Below are 13,060 nucleotides of genomic sequence, written 5' to 3'. Positions count from 1 at the left end.
TCCAGGAAGGTAAGATGTCAGTTCCTGAATGTGCTTCTGTTTGACCCTGAGACACAGAGAGAGAGAGAGCTGTTCCTGGGTTGTGATTCACACTAAATGAGTCCATGGTGACCTTGTGCTTCTGCCTGTCACACTGTGATGAAGTCAGAGGGTGTGTTTCCATACAGCGTCAACCAATCAGAACCAGAGTTTAATGCTGTCACTCAAAGACAGATATCAAAATATATACTGGTCTAGTATGAACACAGTCTGTGGCTGTAATGCAGCTTATTTTGTATATTTATATCAATGTAAAAAGTAACTGAGATCTGGACCAATAGCACTGCAGTGAATCAGATGCTGGCTGTTTAACACGCATCCCTGCACTGTGTGTGTGTTTGTGTATTTACATTTGGTGCTGGTGCCACATTCTCAGTCTTCATTAACACTGAACTAATCCAGTGATCTTTCTGATTGTCCTTGACAGTAATTCATGTCCCAACTACGCAAAAGACAGAACCACTGACCCATCCACGTGTTACTTTGACTCCCAATATAACTGGACAGAGCCTCATTAAGTCCGATTTAAGGTGAGATTACTTGCTTGCAAAGAATGTAACATTTTCCTTCATACTAGTTATCAGTGTTGCGGAGAATCTAACTAAAATTAGCGACGCTTTCAACTTTATTCGGTAGCTTTTCAGTAGTGCAACTACTTTTAAAATGCTGAAGCTATTTTTTACAAATAGCTATGTCATGGTAAAACGCTACATTGTTAAAAAAAAATCTACAGGTCGTCATCAACTTACGACCTATGCGACTTATGACTGGTTGACTTTACGACTGTTCCGAGACTGCAGGTATGCGACTGCGCCGCGTCTGGCAGCACGACGTACTGTTGCTCAGCGTGAGTATATGACAGTTTCCCCCCCTGACTGTCTGCAGCACGAGCATCTCCGCGAGACGCTCATTCGTTCGCCTCGTGCTCAGGCCAGCGCTCACAGTACAGTACACATCCCTATCTGTTTGTATCTTAGTAACTTAAATGATGATAAAAAATAATGAATTCATTAAAATATTATAATAATGATAAAAAGATTAAGAACACCAAACAATATGACTTAAAGATGATAGAATTTTGTTACACAGTATACTACACATATGCAAATTTTGGCATATAAAACGAAGGGCTGTCTTACCACCAGTCATTTGGAAGCGATTATAATCGTAAATCAATGACAACCTATATTATTTTTATCTTTTTACAAAGATAAAAATATATATAAAAAGATAAAAAAGATAAAAAATTGGTGATTTTGCTTGAATACTCTGGGGATGGATATTAAAGGATTGAAAATACTTTATGGCAAACAATTTTTTTTGACACTTTTCATTAAAATGCATCGGAGCACTTTGGATCTTGGACAGATGATCAGAATCTCTTGTTGTAACCTTTCTAATTTTAACAAAGCAATTGTGAAGTACTCGGTTTATACCTTTTTTGTGATTTGACATTTCAGTGTTAAAAAAACTGATATTCATTTCAACTTTTAAGATCGTTCCACATTTTTTTCATTATGCTTTCAGAGTATCCTAGAGCACAAATATTAAGTATTACCAGATGAAACAGCTGTGATGTAGTTAGATACGTCTTCTCTGTAGCTTCAATATTTAAGCTACTATATTAAAACAGTAGCTTGGCTGTAGCTTAGCTACTTTGAATCATAAGTAGCTTGTAGCTTGAAAAGCTCCCGTTTAGAAGTAGCTTCCCCATCACTGGTAGTTATTCACTTCAATCATGTTACTTTCAGTAACCTGCAGTTACTTCCTCTTGGATATGACGTTAATCCACATCCAGCCCTGAAAGCAAGTCCTGCAACTTCCGGGGAAAATTTGGGGGTTGGTGGCAGGATTGGTTCCGCCTCTGAGAAAAACTTCACACCATTCCATTCGGACTAGTGTGGTGCTGAGGTATCGCACGGCTGCCCTTGGCTTCTCATCCCTGAGGTGGTTTGTCATGTGGTGGTGCGACAACACGCTGTATCAGCGCACGCTCCTTACTGTACCTTCCCTCTCCATCTTTAGATTGATACCCTACAAATATACATGTTTGCTGGGTGTGATTCGTATGCAGATCTTGGGGAGATAAAACCCAGATAACATGAAATCCATCATGTTTATTTCCCCAGTAACACCACACTGCTGCTCTCTGTGGGGATTGTAGGAGTGTTGCTGTTGCTCACTGTTGTCTTGGTTACCATGATACTGAGGAAAAGATCCGGTGAGGATGGCCGCTTTCGAAACTTTATTGAAAACCTCTGACTGCTATATATAACAAAGTCAACTGAGTCAGTTTTAACTAAATTACCATTGTTTTTCTTTTTAGAGGTGGTACGGGCCAGAAACAGGAATCGAGAAAACACAGCTGCCCTCAGTGTAAGTGTATCTTTGGACATCTCATTTAAGGTGCTTTGTGTGAACATTTGTGTGACACGGAGTCCAGCTGTGAATTGTCCACTGCAGTCTGGTCTGGTCTTCTGCCATATAAGTGTGGCTTAGCAGAGCTGAAGGTGTGAAAACCGCAGCACAGCAATGAGCAGATCATGCTAATAAGCATGAGCTCTTACACCACACACCATGCATGGCATCCTTTAGCAATCTTATCTCTCCATCAGACATCTTCATAGCACTTGTCCTGCTGCTCTGAGCACTGTGACATGTAATTATACACAGTCTTATCTTCATATGTTTTTTGGTAGGAAAATGATGTGTTTTATAAAATGTACTGAATGCATTACACTTGAAATGTTACGCTTATGCATAAAGACAACCTGTGTAGTCGAATGTTTTATTGTATGCTAATGAGAACAACCTTTGGTGAATCAAATGCTGAGCTCCTATTCTGAAGTTTAAGTCAAGGGAGGTAATGCTAAGATTATACAATTCCTTGGTGAGACCTCACCTAGAATATTGTGTGCAGCTTTGGTCACCATATCTTAAAAAGGAAATTGCGGCCTTAGAAAAGGTGCAGCGTAGGGCCACAAGAATGATTCCTGGTCTTAGAGGAATGTCATACAAGGAAAGGTTAGTTGAGCTAAATCTTTTCAGCCTCAAGCAATGGAGACTGAGGGGGGAAATGATCCAGGTCTATAAGATTCTAACAGGTTTGGATGCTGTTCAACCGAATAGTTACTTCAGCATTAGTTCAAATACAAGAACTCGTGGCCATAGGTGGAAATTAGCGGGAGAACATTTCAAACTGGATTTAAGGAAGCACTTCTTTACACAGCGTGTAGTCAGAGTATGGAATAGTCTTCCTGATAACATAGTGCAAGCTGAATCCTTGGGTTCCTTTAAATCAGAGCTAGATAAGATTTTAACAACTCTGAGCTATTAGTTAAGTTCTCCCCAAGCGAGCTCGATGGGCCGAATGGCCTCCTCTCGTTTGTATAGTTCTAATGTTCTTAATTTGCATTAGTTAACTGAATCTGCAGTTTTAAACTGTAACAGTAATGGTACATGATTACAATACCCATTTACAGTGTGTGTTATCTCTGTACTTATACAGTGTAACAGTAACGGTGCATGATTACAGTTTCCATCTACAGTATGTATCCATTCTGTAATTATATAGTGTAACACTATAATGGTACATGATTACAGTAGCCATTTACTGTGTTTTTTCCGTCTCCAGCCGTCTGTAGACCCAGGGGATGAAGTGACATACATCTCAGTAACTGCAAAGGCCAGAAATGCAGCTCCTTCATCTACCCAGGTCATGCCATTAGACATCATGGTAAGAGCCTGGAGACCTGAACGTAAACTGAGACTCATCCATCAGGAAACAATATTTCTATCAAATCATAAATTTACTTGAGTTGCACAAACATTGTGGTATAAATAAAAATTCATGCATTTTAGTTGGGTTTATTCAGCTTGGAAATATAATACAACCCAGTAACACTGTATGTTCTCCCTTAGACCTCAGCCGACCCAAATGTGATCTACAGCAACACGACCACACAGAGGAAAAAGGTGTTTCCCTTTCACTCCTGGAGCCTCACACTGTTGTTGTCTTTAGCTAACAGGCATCTATGCCCCCATTTCACTCAGGATGTGAATAAATTACCGGTGCACTGATGTTCACAGACTAATGGACAGACACATTACATTTAGAGAATGGCTGTAATGTTATACATTCATGTGCAGTATCATTTTGTATAACGTTGGAAAGGCTAACTGTCCAGTTTAAAAGTCGCTACTTTGGTAAACTCTACATACCAATCAACAATGTACGTAGCTGTTTGCAAAATATGTTATAGTGCACTGTCAGTCAATCAGTACAATGACCCACCTGCACAGCTGCAACCCCAAAGCTGAAATGCACCTCTAGCTAAACTCAGACCTTCTGTCTGCTTCCCCAGGCTGCAGCAGATCCACACGAGGTCGTCTACAGCGCCGTGGCTCAGAAATAGAAAACGGCAAGACGCCTCCAGCCCCTGTCAGATGGGCCCTGAAATGATGATGTTGATGCTCATTGATGTACTGAAGGAGAATGACAAAAGCTGTTTATGATTTCTATTGTGTTTTATTTTTAATACAAATAAAAAAAAGATTGAATTTCGTGTCACATTATTGGATTCTGATGTATTCTTGGGACCTTGGTTATGAAATGCCTCTGAGTGATTCTGAAACCCCTTAAACCTTCCTGGAGCCAATCCCAGGATGCTTAGGGCACTGCAGACAGGACATCACAAGGACATCAAATCTTCAGAGACAAGGGGGGTATTCCAGAAAGCAGGTTATGTGACATACCCGGGTAAGTTTAAGGGTAAGTTAGTGGATAACCTCAACTTTCGGTTCCAAAAACGGAGGTTAACTTTCTGGGTATGTACGTAACCATAGCAGCTTACTCCCTGAAGATAACCTGCTACTGAGCAGGTTATGTTCCAGGGTAAGTTTGTTGCAGAAGGTTACTGAGCATGGCGTGCCCTTTTGATGACGATCCTGTGAACGTGGAGGCATAAATTATACAAGGTTTTTTTCGCCGGGAGACAGTTATAAGACCGCGTATTGATGTCTTGTCATTTCCTAATGATTATTTGAAAAAGCGTTATCAGTTTTCAAAAGAATCGTTCATTTACTTAACATCTCTTGAAACCGCATATTGCAAATGTCACAAACCCAAACCGCGGGTCTGTGCTTAGCACAGAAAACATCCTGTGCATAGCACTTCGGTTTTTGGCGTCAGGGCATTTTTTGTACAATATGGGCGACACAGAGCATATAGGAAAGGCAACTGTGTGTAGAGCCGTTCGCACAGTATTGTAACAAGTATACTCACTAGAGCACCTTGTCAAAGTTCGCTGCCACCACCTTTTTTTATTTAAAGAGGCTGGGGAGGTCCAGCCAAATAAGGACGCCAAAATATGAGAAAATCTTTATTAAATATTTCTCCGGATTACAACCCCTTCCCGAGGGCTGACACACATCTCACCAGGAATGATACAACCGCAATTCCCCCCCCACTCCACTCAGAATCCAAGTGTGCAGCACAGCAAGCTTAGAATCACAACACTCGTGCAAACCCTTACACACGGCAAACAAACCATTCCCGATGCACCTTCTAACCCCGCCCTCCTACTCACGACCGTAATCCGGGGATAAAATTCATACACACATACATACTCTCATTCATTCCAGATATACAATATTAAAAGCGGTTACTCCCCTGGGAAGAAGCACACCCGGCCCCCCCGCATTCTCCAGGGAAGGGGAAGTTGGGGTTCCTTGATCAACAGGGGTCGTTTTAACCCGCTGTACCTTGCTGCCAGCCTTTTAAATCACGATGCCTATCCTTCAAAACATTACCCCCCCCCGTAACTAACTAGCTTCATCCGCGGCCGGTCTACCACCGGCGACGGACACACCACAGTTTGCTGACAGCTCTCCAGCACCCCAAAGTTTCTCTACAAAACACCGCGCAAAGAACACTCTCCCCCCCCCGAAATAGACGTCCTCTTTATAACTCCCCCTCCCCTCCCCCCACCCCCAATCCTAATCACAGGTGTTCCCCATTAACATCGCAAGGAGCGACCACGCCCAGAGCCGTTCACTACAGTATGTCTGGTACTTAACGCTTCTTACATACGTTTGTACAGTTCCCTGTCCATAGAGCTCTGCGTGTTATTAAAGAGGAATTCCACAGAGTGGTAGGTTTGTCCTTTGTAGTAAAATCTATGATGCATATTTAATATATAGTCATACTATTTATATCTATAGCCTACATGTATTCATCCTGCACACACACACACTTGATACTTCCATATATGACTTTCTATTTCAGGGTTTCCAAATGTAATTTGGAATACATGTAATACATGTATAGTGACAATAAAAGGCATTCATTCATTCATAATTGGGTGCATTGATGGCACCTACATTCCTATTAAAGCTCCTTCAATAAATGAGGGAGACTATGTTGATAGATAGATAGATAGATAGATAGATAGATGTCTTTATTGTCACTATACAAGTACAGCGAGATAGCGGAGGAAATCTATTCATAGTATCAATGTGCAGGTAACTTGATTTTGTATCCTTAATTTTTTGCCTTGTTAAGTGTTTAATTATTTTGCATTATAATAAAAGGGGAGGCGATGTCAAATTTGCAATTTAATACACACGCATTTACTCTGTCCGTTATTTTTTGCCAAGCCAACTCTTTCTTTAGCCGATGCAGCCGTATTGCTTTTTTTCATTATTATTGGCTTGAATTCCTCATATGCGTGCATTAAAACTTCCAACTCCGCCTCTGTGAAGTATGCCGCTCTCTTTTTTTCACTTTGATTTTCCATTCTGACTCGTGAAATCGGCGATCAATTGAAAACGTCTTTATGTATGCACGGTGCACGCGCATTAACTCTGGGTAACCGATAGGAGGTTGATTGAACTTACTCTTCTCAGGTGTTTTGGAACCGACATACTCATGGTATGCGGGTTTGGGGTATATCAACCCAGAGGTTAAGATTTACCAAATGGTAAGTTAACCAAGCTTTCTGGAATACCCCCAAGGAGACACCCAGAGCTCCTAAATGAGGAAGACATAAACACAGGGAGAACAAGCAAAATCCACTCATACAGATTAGGGACAAGAATCAAACCATGGCACTGGACAGCCTCCCAATATTCTTCTTACACACAACTTTTTCACAACATAGTCTTGTAGAAAAAAAAATGATGCAATCTGTACAGCCAATCCGATCCATTCCTTTTGGGCACAGACTGGAGTGATCACAATAGTCAAATCAACTGAACTGCACGGTACAGATTGACTAATGTTAGTATACCCTAAGAGGGAGTTTCCCTTGGAGCAGGTGTAGTTTGGTCACTGCTCCACCAGCCCGTCACTCTGGGGATGAAGGGGGGAGGTGCGGGTCTTCACGATCCCCAGCCGCCAACACACCTCATTGAACTCCAGGAGCTTCGCTGCTGTGAGGGTGGCAGTCTGGTTAGGGGTCATGTATGCCTCAAGCCACTTCCATGGGAACCAGCATGTAGCAGTTCCTGGCCTCCATGCAGGGCAAGGGGCCCAGGACATCCACCCCCACACGGTGCCCACCAGGTATGACTGCAGAGGAGCCTGGGACTGCTGGTTAGGACCCTTCTGTATCTTGCAAATGTTGCAGCAATGTACACACACCTCAGTGTCCTGCCAGCCCTGTAGACTTCGTGCACCAACCTCAGGTGAGGTTGTGACTGTGACACTGGTGGTGGCTTTACCATGGGAGCTGCGGGTCACCATCTTCCCTCACTGCACGGATGTCTGTCATGCTGGAGGACTACCAGGTCTACCCTGAGGTGGAAGGCTGTCCCAGGCACATCGATGGCGGCCCCCAGACAAATAAGTAAGTAATCTGATGATAGAGTGGTCAGCAATGTCTGATAGCTAAACCTTCTGCACCAGTGTGTGTCTAGTCAGCATGACTTGCAGCTGCGTTTTCATCTTCATGACCACGCGTTTGACTATCACCAAGGTCAGTTGGACATTTGTTGCCCCCCAGCTGCCCGGTGTGGCCCTGTTGGTGTGGGCAGCACAAATGGGTAGAGCAGGGTGATGGTGGACCTTGTGTCCACCAGGGCTTGGCAGGGCATCCCGTCCACCAGGCAGTCGACATACAGGCTTGCCGACATATAAGTCTTGCAAAGTCCAGCCCACCCCACGTTTCCCGGCTGCTGATCAAGGTGAGGATGCAGTGCTTGAGTGGGGCAGTTTGGGTCATTGTGTTCTGGCTCCCCACAGCAGAAAGAAAGTGTGTGGCTCTGAGGTGGATAGGCCTCCTCTACCTGCTCCATGACTGCGTCTGCATGGCCGGTTTCAGCAGGTGCACATGCTGCCGCAGTCACTCTGGGGAAAACACTACAGGAAACATGAAGGGTTTCTCGTCATATTCTGGCACTCGTCACTTTGTATAGTAAACTCCTAGGTCTTAGACTGTGGCTACTATTTGGTTGCCTGTATATAGTAATGCAATGAGCTCTTTGTGGGGGCTGCCATCTTGGACTGCCGCCATTATTGTGGTGGCACTTTGTAGCATGAATAAATGGAATGACAGCATTAGACAATCACCCCCCGATACAGTTTAAGGTACCTTATATGGATGGCGATTTTCATGTTATTCGAATGTTACATATCAATCAGACACTGGTTACGACAATAGTTAGAAAAAGAGAAAAAAACACTTTACCACCTGCCGCGTACTGTACTAGCGAGTTGCATTTAACCATTACAGGCCAGGTATTTCAGTTAAGGAATAAAAAATTTTTTATGCGTGTTCAAGATTATTTCATTAATCGTCTGGCCTGCGTTAAGCAACAAAATTCCAAAAATAGGTCAAAATTACCTGATATCTGGCTGAGTTGGCCAAAAACTGCAGACTGTGCCAGATGATGAACACATTATTCTAAAAGAACCTTTCCAGTGCTCAGAGTCCAACCATCATAATGCAAATGTCACGACCTGCTCGTCCGATCCTCCTGTGTGCCACGCCCCCTCATTACCTACGCGTACTACCCCGATTGTGATCAAATGTTTCCTGTTATTTTCGGCTTGTCTTGTGTATTTAGTCCGCGTCTGAGGCCTTTTTCCCCAGATCCGTCATTGATGTTTGTTGTTGTCTGTCCTGTTCATCTGAATAAACCCATTTGCTTTTTGGAATCTGGTCTGCCTGCCTTGTCATTCCCCGCTTCCTGCCTGCTCGCCGGACAGCATTCATTACAGCAAAGCCATCGAGTTGTTTACAGTCAGGAAGGAATACTATAAGTTTCTATTAAAATTCTTTAATAGAGCCCTAATTTTAAAGCACAATAAAGGTATATTGATATAAAGGGTATTCTGTAATCCCATATCTCGTTCTGAAAATATATTGATATACCTGCATTTTTCAGTATTCAGTATGGGGTTCAAGGTGGTCCTCAGGGTGCTGGTAATTCATCCCAGTCGGCTGCGATGGAGGAAGTGAGAGAACTGTTGAAGCGTCAGCAGGAGCAGTTGGCTCAGCTCACACAGAGTATTGCTCTTCTGTAGAACTCTAGTCGTGCATGTGATCGTGCACCTCGTAAGGACCCTGTAATATGTTGGGTAAGGACCCTGTAACATGTTGGGTAAGGACCCTGTAACATGTCGGGTAAGGACCCTGTAATATGTCGGGCAAATCAGAGAGGCTCTTTTGGAGGTGAGCAACTGCAGACCCTGTGGTAAGAGTTGAAGCCCAGTATTTGACTGAGGAGATTGGATCCTATCGCTTTTGCATTTGTACTGCCATACGGTATGACATTCTCAGCAAGATCTGGTATGTCAGTAAACTGATACATTCACCCTCCATGCAGCTTGATGTGGCTGTCGACTTGCTGAAGAAAACCAGAGATTCCCTCACCAGTTACAGAAACACTGGATTTTCTGATGCACAGACAACTGCAAAGGAGATGTGTGAAGAGATGAACGTGGAGGCTGAAAAACAAAAGCGGTTGAGAACCACAAAAAGACACTTTGGCTAGGAGTCTCCAGATGAGCCCATACAAGATGCACTGCGCAAAATGGAAACCACATTTTTTAATGTGGTCGTGGATACTGCCATCTCTTCTCTTGATGAAAGATTTCAGAATCTTGGAGAGTTTGGTGTGCTCCTCAATTTTCCCTACTTAGGAGAAGAAGACCTGCTACAGAAGTGTCACACTTTAAGTACTGCTCTGACCCATGACAGCCAGCCAGACATTGATGGCACAAAACTTGCAAAGGAAATGCAGAATTTCCCAGCATTGCCATCAAAGAATATGACAAACATGGAACTCTTGACCTTCCTGCATGAGAAGAGGCTGGAAGAAATTTACCCCAACATGTGAGTTGCTTTGAGAATCTCTGCCACTCTTCCGACCTGCTATATCTAACTGATTCTGAACGAACTCGTCTTTGAGATGAACGTTTCCTAACGCATTTTTAGTCAATAAAATGTTAATACAATAGTACATAATTTGACCATTAATTTTGTGACATTATAGGGGAAGCTGAGCTTCCCTTGCAGTCTTAAAGAAATCTCCACTGATATACACTCACCGAAAGGATTATTAGGAACACCATACTAATATGGTGTTTGACCACCTTTCGCCTTCAGAACTGCCTTAATTCTGTGTGGCATTGATTCAACAAGGTGCTGAAAGCATTCTTTAGAAATGTTGGCCCATATTGATAGGATAGCATATTGCAGTTGATGGAGATTTGTGGGATGCACATCCAGGGCACGAAGCTCCCGTTCCACCACATCCCAAAGATGCTCTATTGGGTTGAGATCTGGTGACTGTGGGGGCCATTGTAGTAGAGTGAACTCACTGTCATGTTCAAGAAACCAATTTGAAATGATTCGAGCTTTGTGACATGGTGCATTATCCTGCTGGAAGTAGCCATCAGAGGATGGGTACATGGTGGTCATAAAGGGATGGACATGGTCAGAAACAATGCTCAGGTAGGCCGTGGCATTTAAACGATGCCCAATTGGCACTAAGGGGCCTAAAGTGTGCCAAGAAAACATCCCCCACACCATTACACCACCACCACCAGCCTGCACAGTGGTAACAAGGCATGATGGATCCATGTTCTCATTCTGTTTACGCCAAATTCTGACTCTACCATTTGAATGTCTCAACAGAAATTGAGACTCATCAGACCAGGCAACATTTTTCCAGTCTTCAACTGTCCAATTTTGGTGAGCTCGTGTAAATTGTAGCCTCTTTTTCCTATTTGTAGTGGAGATGAGTGGTACCCGGTGGGGTTTTCTGCTGTTGTAGCCCATCCGCCTCAAGGTTGTGCGTGTTGTGGCTTCACAAATGCTTTGCTGCATACCTCGGTTGTAACGAGTGGTTATTTCAGTCAAAGTTGCTCTTCTATCAGCTTGAATCAGTCGGCCCATTCTCCTCTGACCTCTAGCATCAACAAGGCATTTTTGCCCACAGGACTGCCGCATACTGGATGTTTTTCCCTTTGCACACCATTCTTTGTAAACCCTAGAAATGGTTGTGCGTGAAAATCCCAGTAACTGAGCAGATTGTGAAATACTCAGACCGGCCCGTCTGGCACCACCAACCATGCCACGCTCAAAATTGCTTAAATCACCTTTCTTTCCCATTCTGACATTCAGTTTGGAGTTCAGGAGATTGTCTTGACCAGGACCACACCCCTAAATGCATTGAAGCAACTGCCATGTGATTGGTTGATTAGATAATTGCATTAATGAGAAATTGAACAGGTGTTCCTAATAATCCTTTAGGTGAGTGTATATTTATATAAAAACAAATATAATGAGATCACCAGACATCGATTCTACATCACTAATATAGTTGTGGACTCAGAGGCCCCACAGAAGGTCTTATCTTGATCTGTCAAGGCACAGGGTTACCAGGGGAACAGAACGTTCTGCCTGAGTCCATTTTGGCTTTGGGGGGCTGTGTGTGTAGAAGCCTGAACCTCTTTTAGTCTATCGCCTGCCTCCTCTCTTCACGGGACCTCCAGTGTTTGCGAGCTGGGAACAAAAGGTGTCTTTATGACAGAGAGTCCAGCGAGCAAGGCATTCTGGGAGGGTGCAGAAACGTGAACAGGACATAGATGTGCGATTCCCATGGCGGTGTTCCAGGGACTGACCGGGGGAGCTGGGAATTACCACTGTCACCCTAAAAACCCACATCTTGTCGGAGTGGCGAGGAACTGACATACATTCTGAGCCCCTCCCTCTGGGACCAGGGCTGCCATCATATTTCATGGTTCTGTTTAGTGTGCGGAGGCGTGGCCTCAGTCTGGGTCATACCTGAACCCAGAATGTGATGAGCAACCACTTCTTTAACAGATAAACTTTAGCAATCACACTTATTTTAACAGATCCTTTTATCCAAAGTGACATACGATTGAGAAAGCAGGTCAGACAGTCTCTGGGGCAGTTGGGGGGTTAAGGGTCTTGCCCCAGGGCCCAATGGTGACATCATTCTGCTGACCGTGGGTATTTGAGTCCATACCTGCATAGTCACACTGCCCTAAGTTTGCTGCTCAGCTCCCTGCTTTCTCAATTGTAAATTGCTTTGCAAATAAACATCTCCAAAATAAAAGTAAACGCTTCTTTTTTGCAGTGGACAAAATGATCAACACATTTTAAACATTACAAAAGTAAGTCAGACCTTCATGCAGCTTCAACAAAACTTGGGAGGAGGGACAAGGGACGTCGCGATATAATGTAATCATACGATTACGTTTGCAGCAACATAAAAGGATAGTGAAAATGTCGGATGAAATCAGAACCGAATATGGGACTATGGGAGAACGATCCTTTTATAGCATCCAGGTTTTTTAATGTTTGCGAGGCTGAGTTTGTTTATATGGCGAGGAGCACAGCACCAAGTTACACAAGAAAATAAGCTGGAGGAAAGCAGCAGGCAAAAGCCCTGATACACGCTGGTTGGCGGCTGGGGAAACTTGCCGCGCATCAGCCCTCCGGCGGCTGTTTCAGCTCACGGCAGGAAGCCGCCATCTAGTGGTGCGCTT

At 43.6% G+C, this 13,060-nt stretch overlaps 1 long non-coding RNA gene across 1 annotated transcript; it reads left to right on the top strand.

Moving 5' to 3' along the window:
• Positions 1-3,679: 3,679 nt before the first annotated feature.
• LOC111838764 (uncharacterized) lies at positions 3,680-4,544 on the top strand. Its single transcript, XR_011990203.1, has 3 exons — positions 3,680-3,775; positions 3,961-4,014; positions 4,404-4,544. It is a non-coding gene; the product is annotated as an uncharacterized lncRNA (long non-coding RNA).
• The last annotated feature ends 8,516 nt before the right edge of the window (positions 4,545-13,060 follow it).

Source organism: Paramormyrops kingsleyae, chromosome 4 (genome assembly GCF_048594095.1).
Source record: "Paramormyrops kingsleyae isolate MSU_618 chromosome 4, PKINGS_0.4, whole genome shotgun sequence".
Classification (NCBI taxonomy): Eukaryota; Metazoa; Chordata; class Actinopteri; order Osteoglossiformes; family Mormyridae; genus Paramormyrops; species Paramormyrops kingsleyae.
This window is presented reverse-complemented; position numbering and strand designations above follow the sequence as displayed.